Genomic DNA, 16,655 nt, shown 5'->3' with positions numbered 1-16,655 from the left:
AACATCTCCAAAAGTTGAATAACTGGGACGGAATATTAGGCAATCATATTATATGTCCATTTTTCATTGATGGAAATTTAACCGGTGATTCTTATTTACAACTTCTTGAAGAGGCAATACAATCTCTCGTATAGTTGAAATAATTGAACAGGATCCAAGATGTCAAGATGAATTTATCAATTTTCAACAAGACGGTGAACCATCCCATTATGCCCAGCAGGTTCGAAATTTTTTGAATAATCATTTATGCTACACAGCCAGCCAATTTGGATGAATTACGTCGTAGAGTTATTGATGAATGCCGAGCTATAACTCCTGAGATGTTGAATAATGTGAGAGCAAAATTCGAACAAAATCTTTATTGTTGCATGGAGCAAAATGGCGCACATTTTGAACATTTACTCTAAATTTCCTATGTGAGTTACCCTTATTAGGTGTTACTTTTTTGTATGTGCTTTAAAAACAATTATTGGGATTTATTAACCCTTAACTTTTCTGTGTCATCAGCAGTCAAGGAAATCAGCAGGTTGTATTCGTTCTGTAGGTAAGTTCTTAGTATGATTCTCTTTTTTATCAGAAGCATAAAATATCCACGTCAAAAGGCAACCTTCATAAGGAGGTGCCACTTAATTTACCCTAAATGTAAGGGTGGTAACCAATCCCATCCCCCGAAAACCATCTGCAACGAGTACAGGCACTGTTACCGCGAGACTTTCCGAACCGTCTTGAATTTTGCAATTGGATGCTGGAAATGATTAGAAGAAATTGTGACTTTCTGAATACGATAGAATTCACAGACGAATGTAGTTTTTCTCTGGACAAGATTATTGATTTTCATAATTATCACATATGGGCTGATGAAAACCCTCACGCTATTGTCGAAACTAACCATCAAGAACAGTTTTCTCTTAACGTGTGGCTCGGAGTTATTGGGAATGATTTAATTGGGCCTCATTTTCTATCTCCTCGATTTAATGGTGAGGCATACGTTCAATTTTTGAGAGAAGTGCATCCAGTACTGCTGGAGGAAGTTCCTTTGGGCGTCAGAAGGGATATGTTTTTTATGCATGATGGGGCTCCCGCCCATTTTAGTCAAGTAGCACGTCAGCATTTAACTGAAACATGCAAATCAGTGGATAGGTCGAGGAGGACCACAGAACTGGCCCGCCCGATCTCCGGATCTCAATCCTCTCGATTTCTCTATTTGGAGCCATTTACAGCATTTGGTTTATCGTACTCCTGTTCGCGATGTAGAGGACTTAAGAAACCGCATCATCGATGCGTGTAGGGTAATCAGAGAGACTCCAGGAATATTTGAGCGAATATGTGACTCAATGCGCCGAGGTCTAGACGCATGCGTAATGTCTGAAGGTAGACATATTGAACATTTACTATGATTTCTACATGTTGTGTGTTTTGTTAAATTAGTTTTGTTTATTACCCTTTAATCGTTTAATGCAGGTACTAACTGCAAAATAACAATAAATCCAGTTCGCATTTATGACGATGTATCTCTATAGTTGTTCGTAAAATAATTTTTTTCTGCGAACTGGTTTATTTTGGGCAAAAAACCCAAGAGACTTTTTTTGTTTAGAATGAAACAGGCTATCGGAAATACATTTTTGAATGGTAAACAAATGATAAGACAACAAGTTACATTGGAAATAAATTTTAGGGGTTGCGTTTTCCACCCCTTACAACCATGGGGTAAACCAAATAAATTACTGGCTACGGGTCTTTTTGGTAGTACAAAACGTCAGGTTAATCTCAATATTGTAACTTTTTCAGTGCTTGTGAAAAAAATTGTTATACAAATTTTATGTACCCCGTTTAAGGGACTGTATCTTAACAAGGGATGCTCCAATGAAGTTTCTTTATATGAAAGATCCTATCTTTTTTTCGATCGGAATCACCTCCTTAAATGTTTTACAGTTACATCCTGTATATACTTGAATTTTTCGAACAAGAAGTCTACATGTGTACTCGATTTTGCATTTTGCTACCACATAATGATGTTATTTGGCATCGATTTTGGCGTCACAAAATCTCAATATGTAATGTCGTTTTATGGTCGTTCCTATAACAAACAAGCACTACAAGCTTTCTGACTTGATCTTCAACGTGAGGATTGGTCGCAATTGTATACTACTATTGACTGTAATTCTTCGTTTAATTATTTCCATGACATATTTGTTTATCACTTCTACCCCAGAGGTGAAATATTATAGCTTAAGACTTCAAAAAATGTATCAATAAATGATGCACAAATTGCTTGTTAAAATATCAATATAAAATTGAGTCGATTAGTAATTTATCAAAAGAAAATGGTATGTGAAATACAAGTTTCAATGTATTACAATATGTCAAATTTTGAAATCACCACGTCTAGCGGTGATGTATCTGAAGACACTTGACTTTATTGCAAATTAATTCAATTCTTTTGTTAAAGAAACTCCTCGAGAATTAGTCGAAGATTCAAACGTAGCCACGTATAATATTGGTTCTCTGGTGAATTAATCATGCTCAAGGTTTTACTCATACCCGTTAAGTGAGAGTGAATTTTTTCAACTAATGATTAAAAAGTTAAATAATAAAAACTCGTCGGGGAACGATGACTTGTTGGCATTCATACTCAAAAATACGCTGAACATATTAACAAAACCTCTTGTCTTTCTCGGGTGTATTCCCTGAAAAATTGAAAACAGGCAAAGTCGTACCTATTCTTGAAAAAAATAAACGGTTTTCTCAAAATTTTTTAAGCATTGTTTTCTGAATAGATTTTTAAGGTATCTTGATACAAATGACATCACTTCGGATACGCAGCATGGGTTTCGAAGTGAAAAATCCACTAATACTTCGATTCAATCCATATGACAGTTTAGCTGATAGCATAGACGCTGGCGAGTGCCCTATTGGGATTTTTTGCGATCTCAGCATCTGACAACCTTCAGGTACTCTCAAGAAAGTTACAGGAGATAGGTTTTGGTAAAATTTGGAATAAGTAGATCGATTCATTCATGTCTGGCAGAAGCCAATATGCAAATATCACTGATATAATTACGGCTAACAAAAGAACAATCAACTCTTAACGGACACTTCTATCACTCGGAGTACCACAAAGTTCGTCTTGGGACCTGTGCTATTTCGAGTACTTATATGTATAATGAAGTTGACAAATCTGTTTCTGATGGAAAGTGCGTAAAATTTACTGATGACGTTGGCACAATTACAACAGGCTCCGACCAAATGAGTATACAACGGAAATGCGAGCAAACAATGACATCTTTAAACTAGTGGTTTTCCAGTAGCTTCCTTGTTATTGACTCACATGAAACAGTTTCAATTTTGTCAAACAGAAAATTTCATTCTTTAGCATTTAAGCTACGAAATCTTAGATTCTCAGTTTAGATCAAATAAAAATTATACACTATGCCGAGGTTGCTCTATGGTGTCGGGTGGATCAACTGACGCAGGTGCAAAAAAAACTACACCTGACGCAGGTGAAGTTTTTTTTTGCTGAAAATAACATCACCAGAAGTATCACTGGTGTGAGTTACATAGAATCCTGTGAACCTTTCTTCAAAAAATTAGAAATTCCGACTTTAGCCCGCTTGTACGTAATGAAAATTTGTGGCTACGTTTTCCAAAATAAGAGTCGATTTTCTTCAATAGGCTCTACTCATTCAATTAACACTAGGCAAAAGTCATATCAAGTTCCTTTAGCTCGAGGGTGGATTGCTCTCAAAGGTCCTAATGTTGCAGGTCCTCATTTGTTTAATGTTATACTAACTGAAATAAAATAAAGACAACATTGGAGAGGTTTAAAACAAAATATTTCATTAGTTTTTAATGCGTTTTACAGTGTTGATGATTATTCAACGTATATGTGGCGTGTATGTGTAGTTTAAGTATGGTAGTATTTATCTTTGTAATTTAGCTTTTACTGACTATTTCTAATACAATTACTTATAATATTGTCAAACAGAAAAATAAAGGATTTGAATTGATTTGATTTGAACTAAAAAACCCGCGAAATTTTGATAATTCACTATATTTTTTGAACAGCCCACGTATTTTAAAGTGACTTATACTTTTTCATTTCTGAAATCTTGAAAATAGTCTATACATAGACGGTATAGTAATAAATTCTTCTATCATTTAATGACTTGATTCATCATGTTTAACTGGCTGAATTTATATCAGTTAAAGGATCATTGTGAATGAAGAAATTACTACTGATACAGCCTAAACCTAGAATCACTTGTTGGTAAAAGAACCATAGTGATAAAATTTGTAATTTAAAAATATCTTCAGGAAATGAACCCTAAATATAAAAAAATGTTTATGAAATTGTATTAAACAATTGTTTCCAAAAAATATTTTGCTTGCAATTTTCACATGTTTTTGTATAAAGATTTTCAGGCTGAGATAAAAATAACTTGGAATTTGATAAATTACGAACGTTTGAATTTCTGCAAACATTGTTTGATCTATCTTATCCCTTCTGTTGATAGACATTCATTGTGAAGCAGTTAATCCTTCTTGTTTTTTTTGGGTATGAAAAAATAAACAAAGCTAAATCAGAAAAGAGTCTTCCAAAATGTAAAAAAGAGCTACTTGAAAACTTCACTTTTTACTTTAGCAGATTCTGCATTGATTAAGCTCTGTTTATTTTTCAGATCATGGAAGGTTTAATATCCAACTTTTTCGACAAATGTCAAAGGGAAATAAAAATAATCATCAAAGGAAAAACTATGTATAAACCTAAATTTTGTCATGAAGAAAAGAGAATTGAAACTTTCTATGTTTTTTTACCACTTTTATTTGTAACTAACGTTACTGCAGTTTCGTCATATAAGGACATTTTCAAACTTATACATTAAACATACATAAATTTTGTCCAATTCTAAAGACGAAGGCAGATTTTAGCCTCCAAAACGTTAAAATGAGTATTGTATAATTTCTTCGCTATTTTTTTATAGGCAAAATTATCGAATACGACACGTTTCTGATATACAGTGTGGCCCACTAAGTGTGCAACAAATGGGAAACTTTTTTATTATAACTCAGAAAATTTTATTTTCGACAAAAGTTGGTGCATGTTCCAAAACTATACCAAGTGTACCTGAAATGGCTTTATGATAAACACCATACAGGATAGGCCAAAAAATATAAAGTTCGTTCAAGAGTAAAGTACCCTTATTTCAAAAAATATAGAAATATGTTGAAGAGAAAAGTTGCTTAGAATTAAAAGTTATGTTTAGATACGAAGTCATGGCCTGCTATTCGATTTTTTTTTTCTTTTGGAAAATTTTGAATTACCCCCGTATGATATATATTTTCACTATTTTGATTTAATATGTATTTGAAGTAGCCAATTAAATTAATTAAAGTGTATTTGTAAGATTTACTTGGATTTGTATTTTTTTAGGTGACCGTCAACTTCATGTTTGTTGCAACGATATTTAACAGAACTCTAGAATAAAACAAATACTCTTTTTAACGAGGCAAATACTTTACTAAGTATAATATTCATATGAATAAATTGTCAAAATCTATCGCGGATAGCCATGAACAAAAAAAAAACCAATAAACGATAGTACAGAAAAATACAGTAGGTAACTTAACAAATTAACAGGTCCTAACCATAAAAATTATCGAAGCGTCTCTGTATGCCCACCTTCTCTTTCGATGCATCTCCACCTTCTCTTTCGATGCATCTAATTGTTCGCTAATAAAATTCGTTTAATGTAGATCACAACACATTGGCGGGAATATTTTTGAAATGAACTCGTATTGAAGTTTCAAGTTCATCAATATTATTAAAGGGGTGATCTCTGTAGACTTTTTGTTTTAAGTATCCCCATAAGAAATAATCTAGAGGTGTAAGGTCTGGAGAACGAGGAGGCCATCGAAGATCGGTATTTCGTCCTAACCATTTATTACGAAATGTCCTATTCAGCCACTGAGAAACATTTCTAGTAGAATGGGCAGGACATCCGTCATGTTGGAACCATATAACTTTTGCCGTTCTTCTAATAGCATATCATCCAAAAACTCTCCTATTTCAGTTTCCAAAAAGTTCAAGTACCTGTCACCTTTCAAATTCTCGCGAGAAAAAAAAACGGACCTAGTAATTTATCATTTAATATACCACACCAAACGTTTGTTTTCTGATAGTATTGATTTTGGTTGCCAATAATGAAATTTGGGTTGACACCTGACCACCATCTGCAATTTTGTGATGATAAAACCCTATTTGTTGTAAAAGTAGATTCATATACAAACAGAATACATCGATGAAAATCTCGTTGTTCGTCTATTTCACCCTAAATCCACATGGAAAAATCATATCTCAAATCATAGTCTCTTTCTTGAAACGTACAAATGAATCTAGGTTTGTAAGCATAGTACTTATGTTTCTTGCGAATACGCTTCACAGAGGTTTTTTTATGTCGGTATAATCACTAATTTCTTGGGTGGACCTTCTAGGATTTTCTACTACTGCTTGAAGTACGTCAAGCTGGTTTTCTTCTGTGCACACAGGTACGCTCCGTATTATGTTTATATTCTAGTGAGCCGGTCTGTTTGAAATTCTTTAAAATTCTACTTACACTTGAATAGCAAATTTGTTTGTCTGGATGCCGCTCGTTTAAAATATTTGCAGCTTCGCTCATTGTTTTATAACCATCACCACAGATTAAAACTAATTCTGCCTTTTCAGTTAACGTTAATAATACTGGGCGAGGCATTTTTAATTAAGGACAAATATGAAAACGTTTTGCAGGCAAGTTTTAAGAAGCCACACTATCAAACTACAGTATTGTTTTAGGGCGTATGTGTTTTTTGTTCATGGCTATCCACGATAGATTTTGTATTGTTTTTTAATATATGTTCTAGTCGAGGCATTGTTGTCAGAATAAAAGAAATGTTATACCCTTATTGACAGTTTATTCATATGAACATTTAGTTAGTAAAGTATTTGCCTCGTTGAAAAATATATTTGTTTTATTCTAGAGTTCTGTTAAATATCGTTGCAACAAACATGAAGTTGACGGTCACCTAAAAAATACAAATCCAAGTAAATTTTACAAATTCACTTTAATTTGATAAAAAATACTCCAAACTGATTTGATTGTGGCTACTTCAAATACATATTAAATCAAAATAGTAAAAATAAGTATCATACGGGGGTAATTCAAAATTTTCCAAAAAAAAAAATTCGAGTAGCAGGCCATGACTTCGTATCTGAACGTAACTTTTAATTCTAAGCAACTTTTCTCTTCAACATATTTCTATATTTTTTGAAATAAGGGAACTTTCCTCTTGAACAAACTTTATATTTTTTTGCCTATCCTGTATGATGTTTGTCACAAATCCATTTCAAGTACACTTGGTATAGTTTTGGAACATACACCAACTTTTGTCAAGAATAAAATTTTCTGAGAAATCGATAATAAAAAAGTTTCCCATTTGTTGCAGACTTAGTGGACCACACTGTATAGAACAATTAATTATCTTAGTGAAAAATTCTCTGAATTTACGCAGTAACTTATCAGGTTGAACTAAAATGTTTGCCCTTTCTACATGTGTTTAAAGTTCTCCATTGCAATTTTCGGTGAAAATACCCAAAGAAGGTAGATAAAAAACTGATTTCCCTACACAAAAAATGACTTTCATTCAAGATGTAATGATAGTTTTAATGAGCGCATTGTTCGACGATATTTTGCGAAATTTCTTTATGGAGATTTTAGCCTCGGAAGATGAGCTCCGAAGTGGTCAACCTACAGAAATCTAGGACAAGGATTTGAGGACCCTAGTGAAGACTGACCCATCACAAACGGTGCGTGAGATTGCGGAAGAACTGGACGACAGCTCCCATGCGATTTTTGATGGTTTAAAACGTATTGGAAGAGTCAAAAAGTTCTAAAAGTAGATACCCCGCGATTTGGACGATCGAAGTTTCGAAGCAAAAATCCATAAAAAAAAACAATGGTAGTCAGCGGCTGGTGTGATTCACTATAACTTTCTGCAACCGAGCCAAACCATCACAACACCCGTCAGCACGTTTAACAAATTACCGTCCGAAAATAAAACGAATTGAGCGTCGACGTTCTGCCTCACACACCATACTACCCAGACCTCTCGCCAACCGACCACAATCTTTTCAAGCACTTCGATAACTTTCTCTCAGAACAGGGCAAAAATGGGCTTAATCAAATCCCGAGTACCCAATTGTTCATGCTAACGAAATTAATCTGATTGTGTTGCGATGGCAAAAGTGCACTGAATCGAATGGCGCTTATTTTGAATGAGTTGAATAGGTATTCATTGAGATATTACAGTTGCAACTAGATTCATAAAAACGGACAAAACTTCTGAAACAAGTCAATAGTACCAATCAACACATACCTATTTCAAACTCGATTATAAATAAGACACTGTTGAACTTCTAATTGCCAGGTTCACCCGGATCATGAACATAAAAATCCGTTAATGAATTCTTGATCGGACATAATACCAATGCGTAAATGGTAAACCTGATTGTTGATCGTGACCATATATGAAAAATAATGACTTCTTAGAGTTCCGACGTCAGTTCACTGTTCCTTCCTTGTTATTTGAGATGAACATCACGAGCAGTTTAGAAGAGATCTTAATTGTATATCATATATGGTAGGAACTCACATTGTATAATGTTATAAGGGTCGTTCGACCGTAAAGTATTTAATGATAGTTAAGTTTCAAGAAAAATAAAAAATAATGAAAAACAAGCAATACCACTTTTTCTAGGACTATTTAAAAATGCTCTTATTATGTCACCGTTTCCAAAATCTATACTGTACACTAATATAAATTTTATATTAATGACTACTCCAATAGAATACTTGTATTGTCCTTCTGGAGAATGCAAATTATTATTATCAAATATGAAAGTTTGTGAGGATGTATGTATGTTTGTGAAACTTTATATAAATACAGCTTATAGATGAGAATAACATTCAGACTACAATTTACAAATGTTTCGCGTAATTTTGGTCATAATATAACGACAAGTATTAAGTAAGTCGGAAAAATTCTTGCTCCCCGAGAGCCATCTTGGCGTGCGCTGCCTATACCGTTGGAGTTATATGCAGATAATGTACCGTAATATTGTTTATTTCAAAAAGTTCTAAATAATAGTCCGCGATATCATATATCTACCTCTTATGTGGTAGCCACTATATGTAAAATACTGAGCCATAAATACAATTGATTGGGACACTTTTTTACAATATTAGAATATCTGTCAAATTCTTATAAAAATTGATAAAATTATCGTTTTGAGTATTCAATATAGATAAACTTTGTATTTTGAAGAAATTTGAACGAATCGTTCAAAAGTTATCACGATAAGATTAACTTGACTCACGCGTCGCGTCTATCGTAAGACGACGGGGGACGATGCGCGGGGGTAGAGAGGCGGTCTAAACAATGAAGCGCCATCGCTGAAAACGCGACCCGAATGCGGAAAGATGGGTGAAGGCAGACGCCGTTGACGGATGTGTTAGTTATGCGAATTTCTTTATAGATAGATATATTTATTTGACAACTTTACATTTGAATGTTTGTTGCAAGTCAGTTAAAATATACATAAGAAAAAGAAAACTAGTCACAAGTTAAAAATACTGAATCATAAATTGTGAATAAAATGAAAGATAATTTTGAACATTACAATAATCAGTCTAAAATTTTTGAAAGTTTTATTGTCAGACATGTTTCCATTCACACACACAGATTGGGTTCTATTACATAAGTACGACTGAAATAAACTGAGTGGTAGCCCCCTCACCCCATAAAACTCCAACTTTTTGAAAAGAACATCGTGCGAAACGCAGTCGAATGCTTTAGAGGGATCACACATGGTTAATATCACATGTTCACCTCTCTCAAGACCCTCGATAACCAGACTCACAGTTTTTCGAATTGCATCTGTTGATCTGAATTCGTATTGATCTTCACTAAATAATTTGTTATTAATAAAAAAGTTCATGAGCCTGTTCTTCAAAATAATTTCAAAGATTTTTCCCAAAACGGAAATGATTGATATTGGTCTATAGTTAACCAGAGGCCTGTCTCCTTTTTTAAAAAGAGGCAATACCTTTGTACATTTAAACATGTCTGGAAAACACCGTTTTTATATACACGAGTTGAATAAAAATGTCAAAGGATATATAATTGCTTCAATTATACCCTTAATCGTTGCAGCCATTTGTTTAAAACAATTTAATAAACAAATTACGTAAAAAATTCATATCCTGTGTTAGTAACTGCCATAGTTTGATATGAAAACAGACATAGCTAAATATCAATTGAAAAAAAAATATCAACAATTTTTAGATATTTCATTTTGCAATAGTTATAAAAAATCATAATTAACAAATTAATAAATTTTATGAACTTTTACCGCATTATCGTATGAAGTATATATATCAAAAATGCTCCACGAAGTTTGAAATTTATAGGCCGATTATTTATACCTTTTATCCCATTATTTATGCCAACGAGAATTGGGAAAAAAGTTAGTTAACAATTGAATAACTTGTTGAAAAATGGTGATAAAACTTTTTTTTCTACGGGACTCGATTCATTCAAGTGTTAAGAAGATACTAGATTTTTTAAATTTTCAAAATGACATTTTATGTTATAAAAATTATTGCTTTTGATAAACCCTCTTTAGCGGCAGCGCGCGCATGCCGTAACAGCCGCGCGGAACCCTATTTTCAACGTCAAATTAAAATTATAAATAATGGAGATGGAGTTTCCTCCTCTTTAACGAGCTTTTTTCAAAATTGCTTAAATATTGATATTTTTTGAGTTATTAACGAAAAACTAAATACCATTTTTTATCTTATTTTGTTAATAACAATTGCAATTTTTTACCTGCACCAAAATCCTTCAAAATCATTTTTCTAGAGGTGATTCAGAATCGAATGAGCTATCGCTCATATTTTTAGGACCTTTATCTTTATTTTTCATGTTTTTGAACTTGTTGTTTAGACTAGGTTTCCTTCACTGAGGGCGTGTTCAGACTCAATCGACTTCCCCGTTTGGCCTACTCTATAGTTTCTTTCATGCTTCTTCATCCTTGTTCCCATGGATCTTTTGGTGTTTCCGATGTATACCTTCCCACAAGTGCACTGTATGGGATATACTCCTGCTGCTTATAGTGGGTGTCTGTAGTCTTTAGCCGACCTGAAACTTTGTTGTATCTTTTTGGTAGGTTTAAAACCGTTTCAATGTTGCGTTTCCCCAACTCTGTCTGTGACCCTAGGAATATATGGTAGATACGCACGTGCAACCATCTGAGCCTACCCCCGTACACTTATATAGTGTCCCCTCCCAGGAAATTGTAATTTGACGAAAACAAACAAAACTTTTCTTCGAAATATCGTCACTCAATAATAAAAGTATAGTTGCTAGAAAATCAAATAGCTTTATGTCACACCGGAAATAATTGATTTTTCTACAGTCTATGACCTTGAAAATATCTGCGCATCGCTTCAACGGTAAGAAGCAGAAAATTATTCAAGTGAAAATTATTCGTTTAACAGAACTGTAATAATACAGACATATCTCACACTAGCTGATTGAACATTTGTTTAGTAGAAATTATTATTATACATTTATTTTGTGTTGTCTTCACACTATAAAGAACTTGCGATAAAATGTCTATTAAAATCTACCAATAATACAGGAATTTCTATGATAATAGAATCGGAAATGACTAATGTCTTGTCATGGGTAATGGTATAATTGGAAATTTTAGAAACTTACAATTACTAAATGACGAAATTTGATAGTAATCTATTGAATAACTGAGTATAGACAATTTATGAAAATATCTATTCTGTTTATTATTTATGATAAATCAAAATAGTTGTGTTACAAAGAACAATATATTCGATAAAAAAGCATGTGTTTCAATGTCGATGAAAATATTTTGAGCGATAAGAAACAAATAAGCGAATGAATGTCATTACGTACTGTCATCGATGACATGAGTAGATTTAACTCATTCGTGACATGAAGTCACGAATGAATTGAGTGCTTTATCTTGTGATGTTATCCAGATTTGTGCTAAAGAGGCGATAACACAAGTGTCTTATTTCGAAATATTGATGTCCGCTTTTCAAGAAGATATTTTTCCATGTGAGTGAAATCTTAACCCTTTCATATACTATGTTGTGTAGCAATCCTGTGAATGATATCTGATTCAATTCCATAACGAATGTTTGGAGTATAAACTGAAAAGGAAACATTTTTTTAAAGTAGTTTTTGTGCAACTCAAAGTTTATATGAAATTGTTTCGGTAGTAATTTTCCTTTCGTGTAATTCACTGTTTATATGAAAGTAGCTGTTTCGAGAGGGCGTTTTCTTTCAGTTCGTGTCTGAAAGTTACTTCTTTGTATGAACCACACATCTTTGTAGAAGGTTTATTTTGGAATTATTTACTTTATTCCTCTTCTCTGGAAGACTCCCACTATTTTTGTATAGAGATGGAGAAGTAGAAAACCAAAACTTTTATTTTCGAAAATATCAAAAAATCATTCAACCATATTACTGATCACTCTTTCCGTGACATTTCAGTAAAGTAAATATAATTTAAGAGTTAGTGGTTTTTTCATTCTGGAACTGTTAAAGGATCCTACATAAAGCTCATCCTTTTATTTTATCTCATTTCGTACTTATATACTTATATTGTATTTCTATGTTCTTTTGACTTGTATTACTCAAATGGATGAATTTATATTCGAATTGATTCATTTTTGAGAAAAGTTTATTTTTGATTGCTATTCTAATGGATTTCATCAGTTCGGACTTCCATTGTCTAATATAATATAAATTGATTTGAAATTCCTGAAAAAATATTAAAAAAGATTAACCGAAAATAACAGTTTTATTTGAACAAAAAACTGAAATTACAAAGAAATAACCTGAAACCAAACAACAACCAAAAAATAAAAATTGAAACATTAATAAAAGCTGAAAATTGAAAATTATTAGTAACAAAAAATGAAAAATAAAAATTAAAATCAAAAGATTTCAAACCAAGTTATGTCACAACGTTTCGATTGTTAGTATCCACAATCGTCTTCGGGAGATAACTGGGCTTATTCCTCCGAGATCCGACTATTTATAGGCCATTCGAGTGCTTTCACCTATCCCCTCTTCTCTCTCTCCGCTTCATTGGTTTTTAGCGGGAGATGACCGTTTGGCGGGAGTTGGTCGTTTTTCATTTGATTAGAGGTTTCCTTATGTTACGTATATCTACGCTAGCTTGATTAAATGCGTTGTTGGACAACATATATACGCCGCTTCTTTGAATTTTCTCCTAAAGCAGTGTTCCTCTTTGTGGATGATTTCATCTTGAGCCCACTCGATAGTATGTTGATGAGTCCAAACATGCTCTGCTATTCCGGATTTACTGGTTTCTCCTCGCTGTGTGTGTTTTTTGTGGTCAGCAATGCGAACTTTCAATGGCCTCTTAGTTTCACCGATGTATGATTCTCCGCATTCGCAGGGTATTCGGTAAATGCAATTCTTGGAATCGCAGTCCGCGTTTGATGGCCTGGTTTTCGTGAGACTTCTACGGATAGTGTTCCCAGATCTGAAGCAGGTCCTGATGTTATACTTGGATCCAAACCTTCGTATCCTTTCCGATAATCCTCTGATGTAGGAAAGTACAAGAACTGGTTGTGGAGGATTCTCTTACTTGTGGAGCTCTTGCTGTCTTCTAGCTGAAGCCTGTTCTACCATCACTCTGGAGTAACCATTCCGTTGAAGGTCGTTTTTGATGATGCCAAGTTCCCTTTCGAGACCTTCCTTTGTACTACAGAGCCCAAAGGCACGGTCTACTAGAGTCTTGATGATTCATCTCTTAGTCGATTGATGGTGGTTGGATTTCTGGTTCAGATACTGTCCTATGTGAGTGGCTTTTCGATATACAGATGTTTCCCATTTAGTGTCGGTCCTCTTCACCAATACGTCTAAGAAAGGCAATTCGTTGTGGACTTCCTTTTCCATTGTGAAAGTGATGGAAGTACGTTGTTGATGTGCTTCAGGAAAGTGTCTAGTTCTGCATTCCCATGGTTCCATATTATGAAGGTGTCTACGTATCTCAACCAGACTCGGGGCTTCTTGTGGGCTTCTTCAATGGCTAGAGTTTCAAACCACTCCATATATATATTATCTATAACCGATGAAAGTGGCGATCCCATTGGCAGTCCCTCATCTTGCGTAAAGAATTCGTCCTTCAGTTGGAAGTAGCAGTTTCGTACACATCATCCTAGTAATTCTATGATTACTTGTATCGGTAAGTTTGTTTTATCTTTAAGGTCCCCATCTTCGGATAGCTTCTTCTGTATGATCTGAAGTGCTTTTTTGACAGGAACGTTGGTATAGAGGCTTTCCACGTCGAAATTGATCAGTTGATCCTGCTCTTTGACTTCGATTTCCTCTAGTAGTTCAACGAATTGCCTTGAATTTTTCACAAAAAATTATGTTTTACCTTGCAATGGTTTAATTATTGGTAGTAAAAATCTGGACAAGTTATGAGTGGCTGAATCTCTGGAGCTAATGATCGGTCTGAGCGGAACATCCTTTTTGTAGATTTTGGGTAGTTCATACAAGTGAGGGGGTTTACTGTGATGCGGTGTTAGCGACGATCTCCCTTTTCCTGAAAAACAGACTTGATGTTTTTTCAAAGTCTCGTACAACTTCCTTTCAATTGATGCAGTAGGGTCTCTTACGATCTTCGTTTATTTTCCTTTCTGAAGTACCTCTGCTATTCTAATTGCTATTTCTGATTTACTTTAATGATATCAGCAAATGTAACGAATGTGATTGTGAACATTATTTTGCTGATGATGCCCTAGTATCGTTTAGTGATAAAGATATAGATAAAGCTATTCAAAAAATGAATGAAGCATTGAATAATATTGCTCCATATTTACAAACTAATAAATTGAAGCTAAATATCAACAAAACAAAGGCTATGATACACCGTTTAAGTACAGAGAATTAGATTTAAATCAAATTGAAATAAAAATAGAAAATGACAAAATTGAGCTCATTACTGAATTCATATATCTAGGAGTGATGTTGGATAAGCATCTATCAATGAATTACAATTTCACTTACATATAGAAAAAAAAATTGAAGAAATTGTATTTTTTCCAAAAGTGTCCCAACACTTAACTATGCAATCACGGATAACTGTATATAAGACCATTATACAACCACATTTCGAATATTGTCCCACTTTTTTAAACACAAGTCATTTAAATAAAATGAGAACACTACAAAAACTACAGAATCGCACCATCAGGATTATTTTGAGATATGACAAAAGTACCCATATATCTTTAATGTTCAATACTCTAGAATGGTTATCTATAGAAAGTAGGCTTGCATATTTAATGATAATTTATATTTACTAAATGTTACATAAACTTCTTTCTACCTTCATATTTTGACAAATTTGTAATTTTTAACAATTAAATCCATCAGTACAATACTAGAATAAGAAATAATTTATATGTGTAGATAATCAAACAAAAACGTTCAACACTAAAACATTAATTTTTATAGGACCTGAAAATGTCAAGTCTTCTAACAGTCTTATTCTGTTCTAAAGAAATCTATTAAACCATTTAAGAGACCATTAAGGCGATACCAAATTATTATGTATTATTTTTTTTGTATTTTCAATTATCGTAGTTTAGACTACTTATTAAAAAATATCAGTAGATATTTTCTTCTATTATTGTATATTAACATTATTATTATTGTTGTATATTAGCATGTATCCTATTTGAATGAAGCATTTCATTTCATTTCATTTTTTAATTTTTCCAATAGTTCCATCCTGTTACTCAAACACCCACAAATTAATTTTAGCACCGTTAGCACTCACTCAAACAAATGACTATTCTAATATGCATTCATTATAATACATTGTATTCCGAAACACTTTAATCTTGTTCAACGGTGTTTGTTGTTGTTGATATGGATGAATGCTTCCAACAAGAAACTTCAATCGAATGACAGTTCAGTCCCACGAATTTTCAATTTTACACCAGGCTAATAACATGCTGTTAATTGTTCGTCGATTGTTTTGTTCCGGTTTCGTACTCTGAAGTTATTCGGTAATATGTAGAACATGGAGAGAGATAATTAAAATAAAAAAAATATCTTAAATTATATGTGGCAGACGCTCCAGTATCAGAATATGAAAGCGTTGCATTCATTATTCAATTCCCAACAGCGCTGTTAGTCTGGGTCACAAGATCCCTTTTTTGGAACTTCTGTCCAAGGGCACCGAAAATTATGATTCAGGGCTCATTCGATTCGGAATGCCCTCTAGCACCGTTTCGGAAAATTTCAAGAGGGGCTCGAAAAAATTGCAAAAGTTATAAACAATTTAGTAAAAAAGGGAGGTTTGGTTTTTTGAAAATATTCGTATTCTCATTATTCAAAGTTACATAAAATGATTTTTCATGGTATTTCACTCTATTTGTTTAAAAAATTGTTAATAACAAATGTATTGTAATAGAGTTCCGAGAGGTGGGATTTTTTCTAGGAAATTTCCTCCTCTTTAAAGATCTTTTTTC

General features: G+C 33.4%; 1 protein-coding gene across 3 annotated transcripts in view; it reads left to right on the top strand.

Moving 5' to 3' along the window:
* FER (tyrosine-protein kinase Fer) overlaps positions 1-16,655 on the top strand; it is a 172,529-nt gene that overhangs the window by 95,822 nt on the left and 60,052 nt on the right. Inside the window, exon 1 of one of the 3 annotated variants that reach the window (XM_074171600.1) lies at positions 12,054-12,192. The exons of the other annotated variants lie outside the window; for them this stretch is intronic. The gene's annotated coding sequence lies outside the window, so the exon portion shown is untranslated. Of the gene's footprint in view, positions 1-12,053; positions 12,193-16,655 lie in introns of those variants that run through there. 3 annotated transcript variants of the gene reach the window in all.

Source organism: Leptinotarsa decemlineata, unplaced genomic scaffold, assembly GCF_025532065.1.
Source record: "Leptinotarsa decemlineata unplaced genomic scaffold, Ldec_3_MD MMD2_tig00000026_RagTag_RagTag, whole genome shotgun sequence".
NCBI classification, from domain to species: Eukaryota; Metazoa; Arthropoda; class Insecta; order Coleoptera; family Chrysomelidae; genus Leptinotarsa; species Leptinotarsa decemlineata.
This window is presented reverse-complemented; position numbering and strand designations above follow the sequence as displayed.